This window comes from Oryx dammah, unplaced genomic scaffold, assembly GCF_014754425.2.
Source record: "Oryx dammah isolate SB20612 unplaced genomic scaffold, SCBI_Odam_1.1 HiC_scaffold_22, whole genome shotgun sequence".
Classification (NCBI taxonomy): domain Eukaryota; kingdom Metazoa; phylum Chordata; class Mammalia; order Artiodactyla; family Bovidae; genus Oryx; species Oryx dammah.
The window spans coordinates 49013711-49034112 of record NW_024070206.1 but is presented as its reverse complement, the minus strand read 5'-3'; the positions used below and the strand labels follow the sequence as shown (position 1 = coordinate 49034112).

General features: G+C 38.5%; 1 long non-coding RNA gene across 1 annotated transcript; it reads right to left on the bottom strand.

Annotated features, from left to right (window-relative positions):
• Positions 1 to 4227: 4227 nt before the first annotated feature.
• On the bottom strand, positions 4228 to 20217 carry LOC120880913. Its single transcript, XR_005725155.1, has 3 exons — positions 20205 to 20217; positions 5944 to 5947; positions 4228 to 4302 (listed from the first exon to the last, which is right to left on the bottom strand). It is a non-coding gene; the product is annotated as an uncharacterized LOC120880913 (long non-coding RNA).
• Positions 20218 to 20402: the final 185 nt, after the last annotated feature.

The following is a 20402-nucleotide window of genomic DNA, read 5'->3' as shown; positions in this document are numbered from 1 at the left end:
TTTTCCAGGCAAGAATACTGGAATGGGTTGCCGTTTCCTTCTCCAGGGCATCTTCCTGACCCAGTGATCAAACCCTGGTCTCCCACATTGCAGGCAGACTCTTCACTGTCTGAGCCACCAGGGAAATCCATATATATATATATATATATATATATGTATATCTCCAAATCACTGTGCTGTATACCTAAAACTAATACAACATTGTTAACCAACTATAATTCAATATGAGTATAAAATACATTCCAAAATAATAATATGCTCTAAAATACATTTTAAAGTAATAATAAATTAAATTAACAAAAAATAAAGATTTCTGAGCTAAAAATGGTAGAAGAGGTAGACAGTCATTATGGAGGAAAAATACAGTTAGCTCTGCTGGGAAGTCAGAGTGTCATCAGAATGGCCAATGCATATCTATAACCATAATTTTATTGTTACTCTGGGATTTGGACAGTAAACAGAGATACTTATGAAGTCTCATTTTGTGAACAAAATATCTCTTTAAATGAACCAGAATGGTGCAATTATTTTCCTTTCCTTCCCAGAAAAGGGTCAAATTACAGTTAGAGCTCCAAGATAGAAGCTAATAATGTAATGGAAGAGGTCTGCTTCTTTTCTTCTTTCTTTCCAACTGTGTCTCAGCGATATGGCAAAGTTTGTAACTTAATGTGAATGTGAATATCTTTGTTTCCTGCAGAGCTTCCAGAAGAAATAGAAATAGAAGTATTGGCTGACACACCCTCTTTTTTGTTGTGAAAAATGAGAAATGAACATTCACCTCTGCCTATAAATCTGTGTGTGTGCTGAGTCAGTCAGTCATGTCCAGCTCCTGCCACGCCATGGTCTGTAGCCCTCCAGGCTCCTCTGTGCATGGGCTTTCTGAGGCAAGAATACTGGAATGGGTTGCCATTTTCTCCTCCAGGGTATCTTCCTGATTCAGGGATTGAGGCTGCATCTTCAGCATCTCCTTCACTGGCAGGTGGATTCTTTTGTAAATCTGCTAGCAGGCAAATTTGTTTCATAAGGTCAGTTCAGTTTGGTCACTCAGTTGTGTCCAACTCTTTGGGACCCCATGGACTGCAGCAAGCCAGGCTTCCCTGTCCATCACCAGCTCCTGGAGCTTGCTCAAACTCATGTCCATTGAGTCAGTGAAACCATCCAACCATCTCATCCTCTCTTATCATCTCATCCTCTGTTTCATAATATAGGGCTAGAGTTTTATAGTCTTAAGTAAATAATAGTTTCAAGGAATACAGAACAAGTTTTTTCATCCACTTCTCTTCTCTTGTAAAAATGAGTGACAGTTCTATTAAATACCTTCTTGCCTAACCAAGAAGGCAAACAATGTGTCACAAAGATTCCTTATCCTAGAAGATATTGCACATTTGTCTACCAGCCTGGCCGTGCTGTCAATAGGACTGAGGAAGATAATGTGTTAGAATATGAGTCCATTCTACTTTCTGAACACAGATTCAGAATCTTATTTCCTATGGTGGAACTAGCTAACTCCAGAGGCAAAGTATAAAAGGTAGAAAGTGTCATTTTGAATTGTATATAGGCTGTAATATAAAGCATTGTGTCATTTTAATGATTTTAAAACAACCTGCAATGTAGTAGTAGGACTTTCCTGGTGGCTTAGACTATACAAAAAATCTGTCTGCAATGCAGGAGCCTTGGGTTCAATCCCTGGGTCAGAAAGATCCCCTGGAGAAGGGAATAACTATCCATGCCAGTATTCTTGCTTGGAGAATTCCATGAATAGAGGAGCATGGCCAGCATATGAAAACACTTTGCATTTCTTAGAATTGAGACAACCTATTCCCCAATAATATTTTATATTACAATTTCAAAATATAAAACACTATCTCCATGTCCCTATTACATGCCAAAGAAAATGTTAGTCAATTGCAAACTCTCTTTTGCCCTCTATTTTTTCAGGACATTCTTTAAATGTTATCCCTTATTAACAATTGACTACCCTGTCCCTCAACCTACTACCACTACCCAAAATATATGCTCCAAGACAGCAAGTCCTTTTGCCTAATTTGTTGACATCTGCCTCCTTAATACTTAAGACTGAGCCCAACACTTAATAAAAGTATTTTGAATAAATTATTCTCCTGTTACTAATAATGGCCATATAGGTTTTATCCCACAGAAAATGAGTCCCATTGAGATGAATTCCATTCTGTTCTTGCCATGGGCTTTCCTCAGTCTGGGAGAAAAAATGCTCCTTTTTACAATACTCACAAAGACACCATAGGTGCTAGCAGATTCTGCACTGGAGACCCTGAGAAGAAGTGAATAGCTTATTATTTTAGCACAATAAAAAACTGTGGAGCTGAGGGCAGAGGATGAATTCTGCCTGATTTCACCCATGCTCTCCCCATTATATCAAAAGCAAGTATTTACTTTTTGGCTAATATTCTATACCTAATTGAGAGGTATATTGTGGTGAGAGTGGTAGTATTTCTCTTTGAAAACTTAATGGGAGCTCTGAACTCTCTCTGGACACACACACACACACACACACACACACACAGAGTACATAATTTTTAAGAGTTTGAAAGAAAACCTGAAACAAAGGTTAGGAATTGTTACTTTAGTCATTATTTCTGTATAGTCATTATTTTTGCTTACTGTGAGCTAATTTGGAAATTGTATCAGAATACCTCTCTTTTCTAATAAACATGTGTACTTGAGAGCTGGGCTGTAAAGAAGGCAGAACACCAAAGAATCGATGCCTTCAAATTGTGGTGCTGGAAAATACTCCGGAAAGTCCCTTGGACAGCAAGGAGATTAAACTTGTCAATCTTGAGGGAGATCAACCCTGAATATTCACTAAAAGGACTGATGCTGATGCTGAAGCTCCATTATTTTGGTGATCTGATGTGAACAGATGACTCATTGGAAAAGTCCTTGATGCTGGGAAAGATCAAAGGCAGAAGGAGAAGAGGGTGTCGGAGGATGAGATGGCTGAATGGCATCAACGATGCCATGAACATGAACTTGGGCAAACACCAGGAGATGGTGCGGGACAGGGAGGCCTAGTGTGCTGCAGTCTATGGGGTCATAGAATTGGACACAGCTGGATGACTGAACGATAGCAACAACACTTGATTTTAATGTGGAATCTAAAGACAACTTTAATTTTTCTCACTGGGTAAGAAGTGTTATGGTCAATATTCTATGGTTCTATACCTCTCTTGTCCCCTGGTCAACTCCTGATACTTATGCACTTCTACAATAAGCACTGAAAAGTATGTTTGCAAGACAAATTTTGTCAGTGCATTGATAATTTTGTGAAAAAAAAATTGGAGTGCAGTTGATTTAAAATGTTAGTTTCAGGTTTAGAGTATAGTGATTCAGTTATGCTTACACATATGCTTCTTCTTTATTTGGATTCTTTTCCCATATAGATTATTACAGAATATTAAGTAGACTTCCTGTGCTATACTTGTTCTTGTTGGTTATCTATTTTATATATCGGAGAAGGCAATGGCACCCCACTCCAGTACTCTTGCCTGGAGAATCCCATGGATGGAGGAGCCTCGTAGGCTGCAGTCCATGGGGTTGCTAAGAGTTGGACATGACTGAGCGACTTCACTTTGACTTTTCACTTTCATACATTGGAGAAGGAAATGGCAACCCACTCCAGTATTCTTGCCTGGAGAATCGTAGGGATGGGGGAGCCTGGTGGGCTGCCGTCTATGGGGTTGCACAGAGTCAGACACGACTGAAGTGACTTAGCAGCAGCAGTGTATGTATGTTAATCCTATGCTCTGAATTTATCCCTTCCTCTCAGCTTTCCCCTTTGGTAACCTTAAATTTGTTTCCAGAATCTGTGAATCTGTTTCTGTTTGTATTAAGTTCATTTATATCATTTAAAAAAAAATTAGATTCCACAGATAAGTGACATCACATGATATTTTCTTTTTCTATATGATTTACTTACTATGATAATATCTAGGTCCATCTATGTTGCTACAAAAGACATTATTTTATTATTTTTTAATGGCTAAGAGATTTTCAATTTATATACGTACCACACCTTATTTATCCGTGTATCTGCCAATGGACAGACATTTCGGTTGCTCCCATGTCTTGGCTATTGTATTGTAGTGCTGAAATGAACATTAGGGTGCATGCATCTTTTGAATTATAACTTTATCTGCATGTATACTCAGGAATGGAATTGCTGGATAATAAGGTAGTTCTTTGTTTATATTTGTTTTCATTTTCATTATTCTAGGACATGGATCCAAAAAGATAGTGCTGGGATTTATGTCAAAAAGTGTTCTGCTTATGTTTTAATCTAATTGTTTTAATAGTGTCCAACATTACACTTAAAGCTGTGATCCACTTTATTTTTGTGCATGGTGTTAGAGGATATTCTAATTTCATTCTTGTAGCTCTGCAGTTTTTCAGCACCACTTATTGAAGAGATTGTCTTTTACCCATTTTTTATTCTTGCCTCTTTTGCCATAGGTGATTGGCCATAGCTGTGTGGGTTTAGTTCTGGGCTTTCTATCCTATCCTATTGAACTATATTTCTGTTTCTGCCCAGTATCATACTACTTTATGACTGTAGATTTGTGTCTGAACTCAGGAACCCTGATTCCTCCAGATACAGTTTTCTTTCTCAGGATTGCTTTGGCTATACAGAGTCTTTTGTGTTTCCATACAAATTGTATTTATTTTTTGTTCTATCTAATTCTGTGAAAAATGCCATTGGTAATTTGATAGAAATTGCATCGAATCTGTAGATTACCTTGGATAGTTTAGTCATTTTGACAATAATGATTCTTCCAATCCAAGAGTGTGGCATATCATTTCGTCTGTTTGTGTCATCTTCAGTTCTTATCACTAGCATCTCATAATTTTCTGAAAACAAGTTTTTTACTTCTATGTTTTTTGTTGTTGTTGCTGTTGTTGGAATTGAGAATGGGATTGTTTCCTTGATTTCTTTTTCTTATCTTTTGTTGTTAGTATATAGGGATCCAAGAGATTTCTGTATATAAAATTTATATCCTGCAACTTTAACAAATTCTTTGATAAGCTCTAGCAGTTTTCTGGTAGCATCTTTAGGATTTTCTATATGTAGTATCATATCATTTGCAAACAGTGACAGTTTTGCTTCTTTTACAATTTGTATTCTTTTTATTTATTTTTTTCTGCTCTGATTTATATAAGTAGGACTTCCAAACTATATTGAATAAAAGTGAAAAAATATTTCCCTTTTTCCTGAATTTAGAGGGAATGCTTTCAGCTTCTCACCTTTGAGAAGGATATTCCGTGTAGGTTTCATATATGGTCTTTATTATATGCTCAGTTTCTGGAGAGATACTGTCATGAATGTATGGTGAAATTTGTCAAAAACTTTTTCTGTGTCTATTGAGAGGATCTTGATTTTTATTCTTTACTTTGTCAATGTTGTCTGTCACACTGATTAATTTTCAGATATTAAAGAGTTGAGCTTCCCTGGTGGCTCGGATGGTAAAGAATTCACCTGCATGCAGGAGATCTTGGTTTGAGCCCTGGTTTGGGAAGATTTCCTGGAGAAGGGGATGGTTATCCACTCCAGTATTCTTGCCTGGAGAATTCCATGGACAGAGGAGCCTAGCAGGCTATAGTCCATGGAAATACAGAGTTGGACATGACTGAGTGACTAACATTACCAAAGAATATTTGCATCTCTGGGATAAGTCCCACTTGATCATGGTGTAATATCTTTTTAATGTATTATTGGAATTGGAATGCAAGTATTTTGCTGAAGATATTTGTGTCTATGCTTATCAATTATACACACACACACACACACACACACACACACACATATTTTACTGTTGTATCTTTGCTTGGTTTTGTGTCAGGGAATTGGACATGGAACAACAGACTGGTTCCAAATAGGAAAAGGAGTACGTCAAGGCTGTATATTGTCACCCTGCTTATTTAACTTTTATGCAGAGTACATCATGAGAAACCCTGGGCTGGAAGAAGCACAAGCTGGAATCAAGATTGCCGGGAGAAATATCAACTTACGAACTTTGTTTACCTTTTCAAAGAATCAGCTTTTAGTTTCATTGATTTTTTTTCTATTGTTTTCTTCATCTATTTTATTTATATCTGCTCTAATCTTTATGATCTATTTTATTCTATTAACTTTGGGTTTTGTTCGTTTTTCTTCCTCTGGTTTCATTAGGTGTAATGTTAGGCTGTTTATTTGAGCTTTTTCTTGTTTCCAAAGAAAATTGTATTGCTATAAATTTTCCCTTTAAAACTGCTTTTTCTGCATCCTCTAGGTTTTTTTTTTTAATTTTAATTTTTACTTTATTTTACTTTACAATACTGTATTGGTTTTGCCATACATTGACATTAATCCGCCATGGGTGTACATGAGTTCCCAATCCTGAACCCCACTACCACCTCCCACCCCATATCATCTCTCTGGATCATCCCCGTTAGGTTTTCAATTGCTGCATTTTTGTTTTCATCTTTAGGTAATTTTTTAAATTTCCTCTTTGATTTCTACAGTGTTTGGTAAAATAGTTGTAGCATTCATGTTTATTTATTTTTTTTAACATTTTTTCCTGTAATTGATTTCTAATCTCATAGTGTTGTGGTTGGAAAAGATGCTTAATATTATTTCTATTTTCTTAATTTTACCAAGGTCTGATTTATGGGCCAAGATGTTATATCCTGGAGTAAGTTCTACGTGTACTTGAAAAGATAGTATATTCTATTGCTTTTGGATGGAATGCCATCAGTTCAGTTCAATCACTCAGTCATGTCCGACTCTTTGTGACCCCATGAGTTGCAGCATGCCAGGCCTCCCTGTTCATCACCATCTCCTGGAGTTCACTCAGACTCACATCCATCGAGTCTGTGATGCCATCCAGCCATCTCATCCTCAGTCGTCCCATTCTCCTCCTGCCCCCAATCCAGCCCAGCATCAGAGTTTTTTCCAGTGAGTCAACTCTTTTTATGAGGTGGTCAAAGTACTGGAGTCTCAGCTTTAGCATCATTCCTTCCAAAGAAATCCCAGAGTTGATCTCCTTCAGAATGGACTGGTTGGATCTCCTTGTAGTCCAAGGGACTCTCAAGAGTCTTCTCCAACACCACAGTTCAAAAGCATCAATTCTTCGGTGCTCAGTCTTTTTCACAGTCCAACTCTCACATCCATACATGACCACAGGAAAAACCATAGCCTTGACTAGATGGACCTTAGTTGGCAAAGTAATGTCTCTGCTTTTTAATATACTATCTAGGTTGGTCATAACTTTTCTTCCAAGGAGTAAGCGTCTTTTAATTTCATGGCTACAGTCACCATCTGCAGTGATTCTGGAGCCCAAAAAAATAAAGTCTGACACTGTTTCTACTGTTTCCCCATCTATTTCTCATGAAGTGATGGGCCTGGATGCCATGATCTTCGGTTTCTGAATGTTGAGCTTTAGGCCAACTTTTTCTCTCTCCTCTTTTACTTTCATCAAGAGGCTTTTTAGCTCATCTTCACTTTCTGTCATAAGGGTGGTGTCATCTGCATATCTGAGGTGATTGATATTTCTCCTGGCAATCTTGATTCCAGCTTGTGTTTCTTCCAGTCCAGCATTTCTCATGGTGTACTCTGCATAGAAGTTAAATAAGCAGGGTGACAATATACAGCCTTGACGTACTCCTTTTCCTATTTGGAACCAGTCTGTTTTTCTATGTCCAGTTCTAACTGTTGCTTCTTGGCCTGCATACAGATTTCTCAAGAGGCAGGTCAGGTGGTCTGGTAGTCCCATCTCTTTCAGAATTTTCCACAGTTTATTGTGATCCACACAGTCAAAGGCTTTGGCATAGTCAAGAAAGCAGAAATAGATGTTTTTTTGGAACTGTCTTGCTTTTTCCATGATCCAGCAGATGTTGGCAATTTGATCTCTGGTTCCTCTACCTTTTCTAAAACCAGCTTGAACGTCAGGGAGTTCACGGATCGCGTATTGCTGAAGAGTGGCTTGGAGAATTTTGAGCATTACTTTACTAGCATATGAGATGAGTGCAATCGTGTGGTAGTTTGAGCAGTCTTTGGCATTGCCTTTCTTAGGGATTGGAATGAAAACTCACCTTTTCCAGTCCTGTGGCCACTGCTGAGTTTTCCAAATTTGTTGGCATATTGAGTGCAGCACTTTCACAGCATCATCTTTCAGGATTTGAAACAGCTCAGTTGGAATTTGATCACCTTCACTAGCTTTGTTCATAGTGATGCTTTCTAAGGCCCACTTGACTTCACATTCCAAGATGTCTGGCTCTAGATTAGTGATCATATCATCATGACTATCTGAGTCGTGAAGATCTTTTTTGTACAGTTCTTCTGTGTATTCTTGCCACCTCTTCTTCATATCTTCTGCTTCTGTTAGGTCCAGACCATTTCTGTCCTTTATCGAGCCCATCTTTGCATGAAATGTTCCCTTGGTATCTCTAATTTTCTTGAGGAGATCTCTAGTCTTTCCCAATCTGTTGTTTTCTTCTATTTCTTTGCATTGATCACTGAAGAAGGCTTTCTTATCTCTTCTTGCTATTCTTTAGAACTCTGCATTTAGATGCTTATGTGTTTCATTTTCTCCTTTGCTTTTCACCTCTCTTCTCTTCATAGCTATTTGTAAGGCCTCCCCAGACAGCCATTTTGCTTTTTTGCATTTCTTTTCCATGGGGATGGTTTTGATCCCTGTCTCCTGCACAATGTCACGAACCTCTGTCCATAGTTCATCAGGCACTCTATCTATCAGATCTAGTAAATATAATTTAAGTTCACTTGGACTAATGTCCTATTTATGGCCTGTGTTTCATTATTGATTTTTTGTCTGAATGATCCATCCAGTGATGAGGTTTGGGTGTTATTTCTCCTTATTTAATTGTTGACACTTGCTTCATATGTTGAGGTGGTCCTCTGTTGGGTGCATATATATTTACAATTGCTCTGTGTTCTTTTTGGATTTATCTCTTGATCGTTGCATAATTTCCTTCTTGTCTTTTGTAAGGGACTTTATTTTAAAGTCTCACATGTACCCTGATGTTCATTGCAACACTATTTATAATAGCTAGGACATGGAAGCAACCTAGATGTCCATTGGCAACTGAATGGATAAGGAAGTTGTCGTACATATACACAATAAAATATTACTCATTTGTAAAAAGGAATGCATTTGAGTCCATTCTACTGAGGTGGATGAATCTGGAACCTATTACAGAGTGAAGTAAGTCAGAAAGAAAAAGACAAATACTGTATATTAATGCATATATATGGAAGTTAGAAAGATGATAACAACAATCCTACATGCAAGGCAGCAAAGGAGACACAGATGTAAAAAAGACTTATAGACTCAGTGGGAGAAGGTGAGGGTGGGATGATTTGAGAGGATACCACTGAACCATGTACATTACCATGTGTAAAACAGATGACCCGTGCAAGTTCGATGCATGAATTAAGGCATCCAAAGCTGGTGCTCTGGGACAACTCAGAGGAATAGAGTGAGAAGGGAGGTGTGAGGTGGGTTCAGGATTGGGGAACACATGTATACTTTTGGCCACTTCATGTTGATGTATGTCAAAAGCTGTCACAATATTGTCAAGTAATTATTGTCCAATTAAAATAAATTAATTATTTTTTAAAAAAGTCTCTTTTGTCTGATATGAGTATTACTACTCCAGCTTTATTTTGATTTTCATTTTTCCATCCCTTCACTTTCAGTTTGTTCGTCCCTAAATCTAAATTAGGTCTCTGTAGACACTATATATAACAGTCTCATTTTTGTATTCATTCAATCAGTCTTTGTTTTTTGAACAAAAAGAGCATTTAGCCATTTAGTTTTAAGGTAAATATTGACTTGAATGTTCCTATTGCCATTTTATTAATTGTTTTGGATTTGTTTTCACTTTTCTTCCCTTCCCATTTTGTTCACTTCTTTTATAATTTGATGACTAGTGTTGTTTTTGTATTGCTTTTTCTGTGTGTTTGTTTGTATCTACTGTAGATTTTTGGTTTGTAGTTCCCAAGAGGTTTTGGAATAGTTATATATATATATGGCTTACCTGGTTTCTCAGATGCTAAAGAATCTCCCTGCAATTCAGAAGACCCAGCTGCCTAGAGTGCCAGGCTGCATCAGCGCAGGAACGGCCGAGAGGAGCTACCCTGCCTCCAAGGTCAGTGGCGGCTGGGAGGAGCTACCTCGAGTCCGAGGTCAGGGGCGGCGGCCAGGAGGAGACACCCCGAGTCAGAGGTCAGGGGCGGCGGCCGGGAGGAGCTATCCTTCATCAGAGGCCAGTGGCAGCCGGGAAGAGACACCCCACGTCCTAGGTCGGGGCGGCCGGGAGAAGTCACCTCGCGCTCGAGGTCAGTGGCAGTGACCTTGAGGAGCCACCCCGAGCCGGAGGCCAGGGGCGGCAGCTGGGAGGAGCCACCCACGCCCGAGACCAGGGCTGGCGGCTGGGAGGAGCAACCCAAGGAGTGGTGGCTGCGCAGGCACAGGAGAGCCTAGAGGAGCTATTCCACGTTGAAGGTCAGGAACGGTGGTGGTAAGGAGATACCCCTCGTCCAAGGTAAGGAGCAGCAGCTGTCCTTTGCTGGAGCAGCCATGAAGAGATACTCCATGCCCAAGGTAAGAGAAACCTAAGTAAGATGGTAGGTGTTGCAAGAAGGTATCAGACACACTGAAACCATACTCACAGAAAACTAGTCAGTCTAATCACACTAGGACCACAGCCTTGTCTAACTCAATGAAACCAAGCCATGCCTCTGGGGCAACCCAAGATGGGTGGGTCGTGGTGGAGAGGTCTGACAGAATGTGGTCCACTGGAGAAGGGAATGGCAAGCCACTTCAGTATTCTTGCCTTGAGAACCCCCATGAACAGTATGAAAAGGCAAAACGATAGGATAACAAGAGAGGACCTCCCCAGGTCATTAGGTGCCCAATATGCTACTGGAGATCAGTGGAGAAATAACTCCAGAAAGAATGAAGGGATGGTGCCAAAGCAAAAACAATGCCCAGCTGTGGATGTGACTGGTTATAGAAGCAAGATCCGATGCTGTAAAGAGCAATATTGCATAGGAACCTGGAATGTCAGGTCCATGAATCAAGGCAAATTGGAAGTGGTCAAACAAGAGATGGCAAGAGTGAACGTCGACATTCTAGGAATCAGTGAACTAAAATGGACTGGAATGGGTGAATTTAACTCCGACAACCATTACATCTACTACTGCGGGCAGGAATCCCTCAGAAGAAATGGAGTAGCCATCATGGTCAACAAAAGAGTCCGAAATGCAGTACTTGGATGCAATCTCAAAAACGATAGAATGATCTCTGTTCGTCTCCAAGGCAAACCATTCAATATCACAGTAATCCAAGTCTATGCCCCAACCAGTAATGCTGAAGAAACTGAAGTTGAACGGTTTTATGAAGACCTACAAGATCTTTTAGAAGTGACACCCAAAAAAGATGTCATTTTCATTATAGGGGACTGGAATGCAAAAGTAGGAAGTCAAGAGACACCTGGAGTAACAGGAAAATTTTGCCTTGGGATGCTGAATGAAGCAGGGCAAAGACTAACAGAGTTTTGCCAAGAAAATGCACTGGTCACAGCAAACACCCTCTTCCAACAACACAAGAGAAGACTCTACACATGGGCATCACCAGATGGTCAACACTGAAATCAGACTGATTATATTCTTTGCAGCTAAAGATGGAGAAGCTCTCTACAGTCAACAAAAACAAGACCAGGAGCTGACTGTGGCTCAGATCAAGAATTCCTTATTACCAAATTCAGACTTAAATTGAAGAAAGTAGGGAAAACCTCTAGACCATTCAGGTATGACCTAAATCAAATCCCTTATGATTATACAGTGGAAGTGAGAAATAGATTTAAGGGTCTAGATCTGATGGATAGAATGTCTGATGAACTATGAAATGAGGTTTGTGACATTGTACACGAGACAGGGATCAAGACCATCCCCATGGAAAAGAAATGCAAAAAAGCAAAATGGCTGCCTGGGGAGGCCTTACAAATAGCTGTGAAAAGAAGAGAGGTGAAAAGCAAAGGAGAAAAGGAAAGATATAAGCATCTGAATGCAGAGTTCCAAAGAATAGCAAGAAGAGATAAGAATGCCTTCTTCAGTGATCAGTGCAAAAAAATTGAGGAAAACGACAGAATGGGAAAGACTAGAGATCCCCTCAAGAAAATTAGAGATACCAAGGGAACATTTCATGCAAAAATGGGCTCGATAAAGGACAGAAATGGTCTGGACCTAACAGAAGCAGAAGATATTAAGAAGAGGAGGTAAGAATACACGGAAGAACTGTACAAAAAAGATCTTCACGACCCAGTTAATCATGATTATTATCACTAACCTAGTGCCAGACATCTTGGAATGTGAAGTCAAGTGGGCCTTAGAAAGCATCACTATGAACAAAGCTAGTGGAGGTGATGGAATTCCAGTTGAACTGTTTCAAATCCTGAAAGATGATGCTGTGAAAGTGCTGCACCCAATATGCCAGCAAACTTGGAAAACTCAACAGTGGCCAGAGGACTGGAAAAGGTCAGTTTTCATTCCAATTCCAAAGAAAGACAATGCCACAGAATGCTCCAACTACCGCACAATTGCACTAATCTCACATGCTAGTAAAGTAATGTTCAAAATTCTCCAAGCCAGGCTTCAGCAATACATGAACCATGAACTTCCTGATGTTTAAGCTGGTTTTAGAAAAGGCAGAGGAACCAGAGATCAAATTGCCAACATCTGCTGGATCATGGAAAAAGCAAGAGAGTTCCAGAAAAACATCTATTTCTGCTTTCTTGACTATGCCAAAGCCTTTGACTGTGTGGATCACAATAAACTGTGGAAAATTCTGAAAGAGATGGGACTACCAGACCACGTAACCTGCCTCTTGAGAAATCTGTATGCAGGCCAGGAAGCAACAGTTAGAACTGGACATGGAACAACAGACTGGTTCCAAATAGGAAAAGGAGTATGTCAAGGCTGTATATTGTCACCCCGATTATTTAACTTCTATGCAGAGTACATCATGAGAAACGCTGGACTGGAAGAAACACAAGCTGGAATCAAGATTGCCAGGAGAAATATCAATCACCTCAGATATGCAGATGACACCACCCTTATGGCAGAAAGTGAAGAGGAGCTAAAAAGCCTCTTGATAAAAATGAAAGAGGAGAGCGAAAAAGTTGGCTTAAAGCTCAACATTCAGAAAACGAAGATCATGGCATCCAGTCCTATCACTTCATGGGAAATAGACCGGGAAACAGTGGAAACAGTGTCAGACTTTATTTTTTTGGGCTCCAGAATCACTGCAGATGGTGACTGCAGCCATGAAATTAAAAGACGCTTACTCCTTGGAAGAAAAGTTATGACCAACCTAAATAGCATATTCAAAAGCAGAGACATTACTTTGCTGACTAAGGTCCGTCTAGTCAAGGCTATGTTTTTTCCTGTGGTCATGTATGGATGTGAGAGTTGGACTGTGAAGAAGGCTGAGCACCGAAGAATTGATGCTTTTGAATTGTGGTGTTGGAGAAGACTCTTGAGAGACCCTTGGACTAGAAAGAGATCCAACCAGTCCATTCTGAAGGAGATCAACTCTGGGATTTCTTTGGAAGGAATGATGCTAAAGCTGAGACTCCAGTACTTTGGCCACCTCATGTGAAGAGTTGACTCATTGGAAAAGACTCTGATGCTGTGAGGGATTGGGGGCAGGAGGAGAATGGGATGACCGAGGATGAGATGGCTGGATGGCATCACGGACTTGATGAAGGTGAGTCTGAGTGAACTCCGGGAGATGTTGATGGATAGGGAGGCCTGGCATGCTGCGATTCATGGGGTCGCAAAGAGTCGGACACGACTGAGCGACTGAACTGAACTGAACTGTACTGAACGGAGATTTGAATCCTTGGTCAGGAAGATCCTCTGGAGAAGTGAATGGTTACATATAGACAAGTGATGTTAAGTTGCTGGTCTCTTAAATTCCAATACATTTCCAATATCCTGCATTTGTATTCTTACTGTAATAGATAATTTTGATATCATATTTGTATGTGGATGATTTCCTATCTTTACTTTTTGTTTGCCTTACCAGTGAGCTTTCCCATTCATATTTTTTGTTTGTTTGTTTCTAGTTATGGCCTTTTCTTTCCTGCCTAGAGAAGTTCCTTTAAGATTTGTTTTAAATCTCGTTTAGTGGTGCTGATATCTCTTAGTTTTTGCTTGTCTGTGACCTTTTTGATTTCTCTGTCAAATCTGAATGAGATCCTTGCTGGGTGTAGTATTCCTGGCTGTAGGTTTTCCTCTTTCATCCCTTTAAATGTGTTGTGCCACTCCCTTTTAGCCTGCAGAGTTTCTGTTGAAAAATCAGCTGATTCCATTATGAGGATTCCCTTGTATGTTTATTTGTTGCTTTTCTTTTTTTGCTTTTAGTACTTTTCTTGTCTTTATTTCTGTCAGTTTGATTAGTTTGTGTCTGAGCATATTTTTCCTTAGATTTATCTATATGGGGATCTCTGTACTTCCTGGACTTGAATGACTGTGTCTTTTCTCATGTTAGCAAAGTTTCCAGTTATAATCTTTTCAAATATTTTGTCAGTCTCTTTCTCTCTCTCTTGCTCTCCCCTCTGGGACCCCTATAATGTGAATGCATGCTGGTGCACTTGGTATTGTCCAGGAGGTCTCTCAGACTTTCTTCATTTCTTTTCATTCTTTTTCTTTTCTTTCTTTCTTTCTTCCTGTTAGGGGAAGTGATTTTCACCACTCTGTCAACCATGTCACTTATTTGTTCTTATATCTCACTTATTTTGTGATTTATACTTTTTAATGTATTTTTTATTTTGGTTATCACATTGTTCATCTCTATTTGTTTATCCTTTAAGTATCCTAGAGAGCATCACTAAGTTTTAAGGAAACTCTCTTTTTATCTGAAAAGTCATAGTCATGATGTCAGCATTCTGACAGGTAGTTCCAAATATAGACAACGCAGTGAACTTCATTAATCATAAAATGGAGGGGTTACACCTAAGTTTAATTTATAAATTTAGTTTTAAATCTCAGTAGAAAATTCTGGTGTTTGAAATTCTATTCATTAATGCTTTATCATTTAAGTTCAAAAGCTTTTATTTTGTCCCTAGGATCTAAAATTAATAATATTATAACAAATTTTAAATATCAAAATATATTTATGAGCTGGACTTATGATCTTAAAACTTGTCTTACTGACCTAATAACTGATTAGAAGTACATTTAGACATGCAAGTCACTTTTGATTTAAAAAGGAAATAATATTTTCTATAGAACTTCATTGAGAAAATCTGCTTCAATGATAAATAATATCACTAAGAAAATTGCTGCTTAAAACCTTATTGCAATGTTAGGCCTTTTAAAAACTAACTATTCATTCAAAAAGAGAATAATTGTATGATCTTCTTGCTAGACTAATTTTTGTTTGAATCATGATAAATGACTACTTTCATAGTGGCATTTCCTAGGCAGCTTCATTTTACTCATATGTAAAGACCATTTCCTGAACAATAGCCACTTAATTAGCCTATATCTTAAGCTGTTCATGGATTTTTTTAAAACTGTATATTTAAATCTATTCAATGCAAAGTTGTAATATAGCATATAAAATGAGAATAAGTGCTTTAGCAAAGTTTTTTTCCTACTAATTGGAATAATCATGCTGTTTTGCTCATTTGTTTCTCAAAATACTGATTGTGCTTCTCTCCTGACACAGTAGCTTATATCTTGATGCATTCTCAATTTAAGCATTAAAAATTAAGGCATTTTAAAAGCAAACATCTGATTTTGGTTTTTGAAAAAAGAAAGCATCATAATCCATAATTAGGGATAAAAGCTGCTATTGTTTTCTTATTGTAGTCAGAGATAAATATTATAACTACACTGTTTGCTCCTAAATAAAGTTTAATGAGCTCTGTCAGCAAAAAATGTGAATGTATTTTTTGTTTAAAAATTAGTTGTATTAATTTTTTAAGTATTTGAAAAACTTATGTTTAAATCAAACTCTAAGATAAAAGCTTCACATTGCCCTGCATCTTTTGGTCCCAAATAATTCTCCCTCTTCAGCAAATCATAATAACTAGGATAACAGAAATCTAGTTGATTAATGTTAAAGACAATAATGCATGCTCAGTCACTAGGTTATGTCCAACTCTTTGTGACTCCATGGACTATAGCCCACCAGGCTCCATTATGAAATTTACCAGGCAATAATATTCAAAAGGGTTGCCATTCCCTACTCCAAAGACAGGAGGTAATTGATTGGGAATGCCATTGTTTCCATACTTGGGGCCATCTCACCTCATTTTGTTCTTCAATTGTGTATTACTTATTTTCTAAACTTTCTTATTTTGTATTGAGGTATAGTTGATGGATGGGTCGTGGTGGAAAGTTCTGATAAAACACAGCCCACTAGAGAAGGGAATAGCAAACCACTTCAGTGTTCTTGCCTTAAGAACCCCATGAACAATATGAAAAGGTAAAAAAGATATGACACTAAAAGACGAACTCCCCCCCCCCCCACCGCCTCATGTTGGTAAGTGTCCAATATACTACTACAAAAGAATGGAGAAATAGCTCCAGAAGGAATGAAGAGGTTGGGCTAAAGTGGAAATTATGCCCAGCTCTGGATATGTCTGGTGGTGAAAGTAAAGTCTGATACTGAAAAGAACAATATTGCATAGGAGCCTGCAATGTTAGCTCCATGAATCAAGATAAATTGAAAGTGGTCAAACAGGAGATGGCAAGAGTGAACTACTACATTTTAGGAATCAGTGAACTAAAATGGATTGGAAAGAGAGAATTTAATTCAGATGATCATTTTATCTACTACTGTGGATAAAAATCCCTTAGAAGAAATGGAGTAACCCTCATAGCCAACAAGAGCCTGAAATTCAGTATTTGAGTGCAATCTCAAACATTACAGAATGATCTCAGTTCATTTCCAAAGCAAAGCATTCAATGTCACAGTAATTCAAATCTATGGCCCAATACTATTGCTGAGGAAGCTGAAGTTGAACAGTTCTATGAAGCCCTCAAAGACCTTCTATAACTAACACCAAAAAAAGATGTCCTTCTAATCATAGGAGACTAGAATGCAAAAGTAGGAAGTCAAGAGATACCTGGAGTAACAGGCAAATTTAGCCCTGGAATACAAAATGAAGCAGGGCAAAGGCTAAAAGAATTTTGCCAAGAGAACAAACTGGTCATAGCAAACAGCCTCTTCAAACAAAATAAGAGACTACTCTATACGTAGACATCACCAGATAGTCAATATCAAAATCAGATTGATTCTATTCTTTGTAGCTGAAGATGGAGAAGGTATGGATGAAGATACAGTCAGCAAAAAAACAAGACCAGGAGCTGACTGTGGCTCAGAGCATGAACTCCTTATTGCAGAATTCAGACTTAAATTGATAAAGGTAGGAAAATCCACTAAGCCATTTGGGTATAACCTAAATCAAATCCCTTATGAATATACAACGGAAGTGACAATTTGATTCAAGGGATTAGATCTGATAGACAGAATGCGTAAAGAACTATGGACAAATTTTCACAACATTGTACAGGAGGCAGTGATCAAAACCATCCCCTAAAATAAGAAATGCAAAAAGGCAAAATGGTTGTCCCAGGATACCTTACAAACAGCTGAGAAAAGAAGAGAAACAAAAGGCAAAGAATAAAAAGAAAGATATATCCACCTGAATGCAGAACTGGAAAGGATAGCAAGGAGAGATGAGAAAGCCTTCTTAAGTGAACAATGCAAATAGAGGAAGATAATAGAATGGGAAAGACTAGAAATCTCTTATGAAAACACCAAAGGAATATTTCATGCAAAGATAGATGCAATAAAGGACAAAAAATGATTTGGACCTAACAGAAGCAGAAGATATTAAGAGAAATACATAGAATTACACAAAAACTCTTAATGACCTGGATAACAACCATAATGTGACCATTCCTAGAGCCAAACATCCTGGAGTGTAAAGTCAAGCGGGCCTTAGGAAGCATTGCTATGATCAAAGCAAGTGGAGGTGATGGAATTCCAGCTGAGCTATTTCAAATCCTAAAAGATGATGCTGTGAAAGTGAAGCACTCAATATGCTAGCAAATTTGGAAAACTCAGCAGTGGCCACAAGACTGGAAAACTCAGTTTTCATTCCAATCCCAAAGAATGTTCAAACTACCACACAATGACACTCACTTCACATGCTAGCAAGGTAATTCTCCAAATTCTTCAAGCTAGACTTCAACAGCACGTGAACCAAAAACTTCCAGATGTAAAAGCTGGATTTAAGAAAAGCAGAGGAAACAAATAAATTGCCAACATCCACTGGATCATAGAAAAAGCAAGGGAATTCCAGAAAGACAAACAAACATATATTTGCACATCATTGACTACATTAAAGACTTTGTGTGGATCAAAAATAACTGTGGAAAATTCTTAAAGAAATGAGAATGTTAGACCACCTTACCTGTTTCTTAAGAAACCTATATACAGTTCAAGAAACAACAGTTAGAACTGGTCACAGAACAACAGATTGGTTCCAATTGGGAAAGGAGTAAGTCTAGGCTGTGTATTGTCATCCTGCATATTTAGCTTCTCTGCAGAGTACATTGTGTGAAATGTCAGGCTGGATGAAGCACAAGCTTTAGTGAAGATTGCTGAGAGAAATATCAATAACCTCAGATATGAAGATGACACCACTCTTATGGCAGAAAATGAAAAGGAACTAAAAAGCCTCTTGATGAATGTGAAAGAGAAGTGTGAAAAAGCTGGCTTAAAATTCAACATTCAAAAACTAAGATTATGGCATCTGGTCCCATCACTTCATGGCAAATAGAAAGGGGAAAATGGAAAAAAGTGACCCCAAAATCACTGTGGATGGTGACTGCAACCTTGAAATTAAAAGATGCTTGTTCCTTGGAAGAAAAGGTATAACACACCTAGACAGCATATTAAAAAGCAGAGACATCACTTTGCTGACAAATGTCCGTATAGTCAAAGTTATGGTTTTTCAATTAGTCACATATGGATGTGAGAGTTGGACCATAAAGAAGGCTGAGTGAATGAGTGAAAGTTGCTCAGTCATGCCTGACTCTTTGCAAACCTGTGAACTGTAGCCTGCCAGGCTCCTCTGTCCATAGAATTCTCCAGGCAAGATTACTGGAGTGGGTTGCCATTTCCTTCTCCGAAAGAAGGCTGAGCACCAATGAATTGATACTTTTGAGCTGTGGTATTGGAGAAGACTCCTGAGAGTCCCTTGAAATACAAGGAGATTAAACCAGTCAATCCTTAAGGAAATCAATCATGAATATTCATTGGAAGGACTGATTCTGAAGCTGAAGTTCCAAAGCTTTGCCACCTGATGCGGAGATCCGTCTTATTGGAAAAGACCCTGATGCTGGAAAGGTTGAAGGCAGGAGGAGAATGGGACAACAGAGGATGAGACTGTTGGGTGGCATCACCCATTCAGTCAATATGAATTTGAGTGAACTCTGGAGGTACTGAAGGACAGGGAGGCCTGGTGTGCTGTAGTCCGTGCGGTCACAAAAAGATTCAGACACAATTGAGTGACTGAACAACAACATAACTGATTACATAATAAATAGATTCAGTTGAATAGCAAATGGACTCAGCCATACATATGCATGTATCCATTCTCTCGCAAACTCCCCTGCCATCTTGGCTGCCACATAACATTGAGCAGAGTTCCATGTGCTATACAGTAGGGCCTAGTTGGTTATCTATTTTGAATATAGCAGTGTACATGTCCATGCCAAACTTGTTAACTATTCCTTCCCCCGATCCAATGCCCTGGCAACCTTAAGCTCATTCTAGAAGTCTGTGAGTCTTTTTCTCTTTTGTAAGTTCATTTGTATCATTTCTTTTTAGATTCTACATATAAGTGATGTCATATCATATTTCTTCTTCTCTGTCTGACTTAACTTCTGTTCGTGTTACTGATTATTAATTGCCTGATTTGTAGGGTGGAATGGTAGCCTGCTTATATAGAGATGAGATCATCAAAAGAACGCTCTCCAGTGAATTGTAATATAAATGGCCACTAATTTAAAAGTAAAATCGAAACAGGTTATTGAATCACTGATATGTGGAGACTCTATGCATTCCTTGACTGTAGTCTAAGCCAACTTTTCCTCTAAGAGGGCCTTGAGGATATCATGGGGTCATGACATTTCCATTTGCCTTTACAGCAGTATTCCTTATGCTCATTTTTTTGTGAATTGAGCTCCACCTTGAAGTAATTTGGTTCTTTATGTTTGAGCTTGAAGGCAGAGGAATACATTGGAATGAATTTACATTCAATCAACGTTTATTGCTTATACAAAA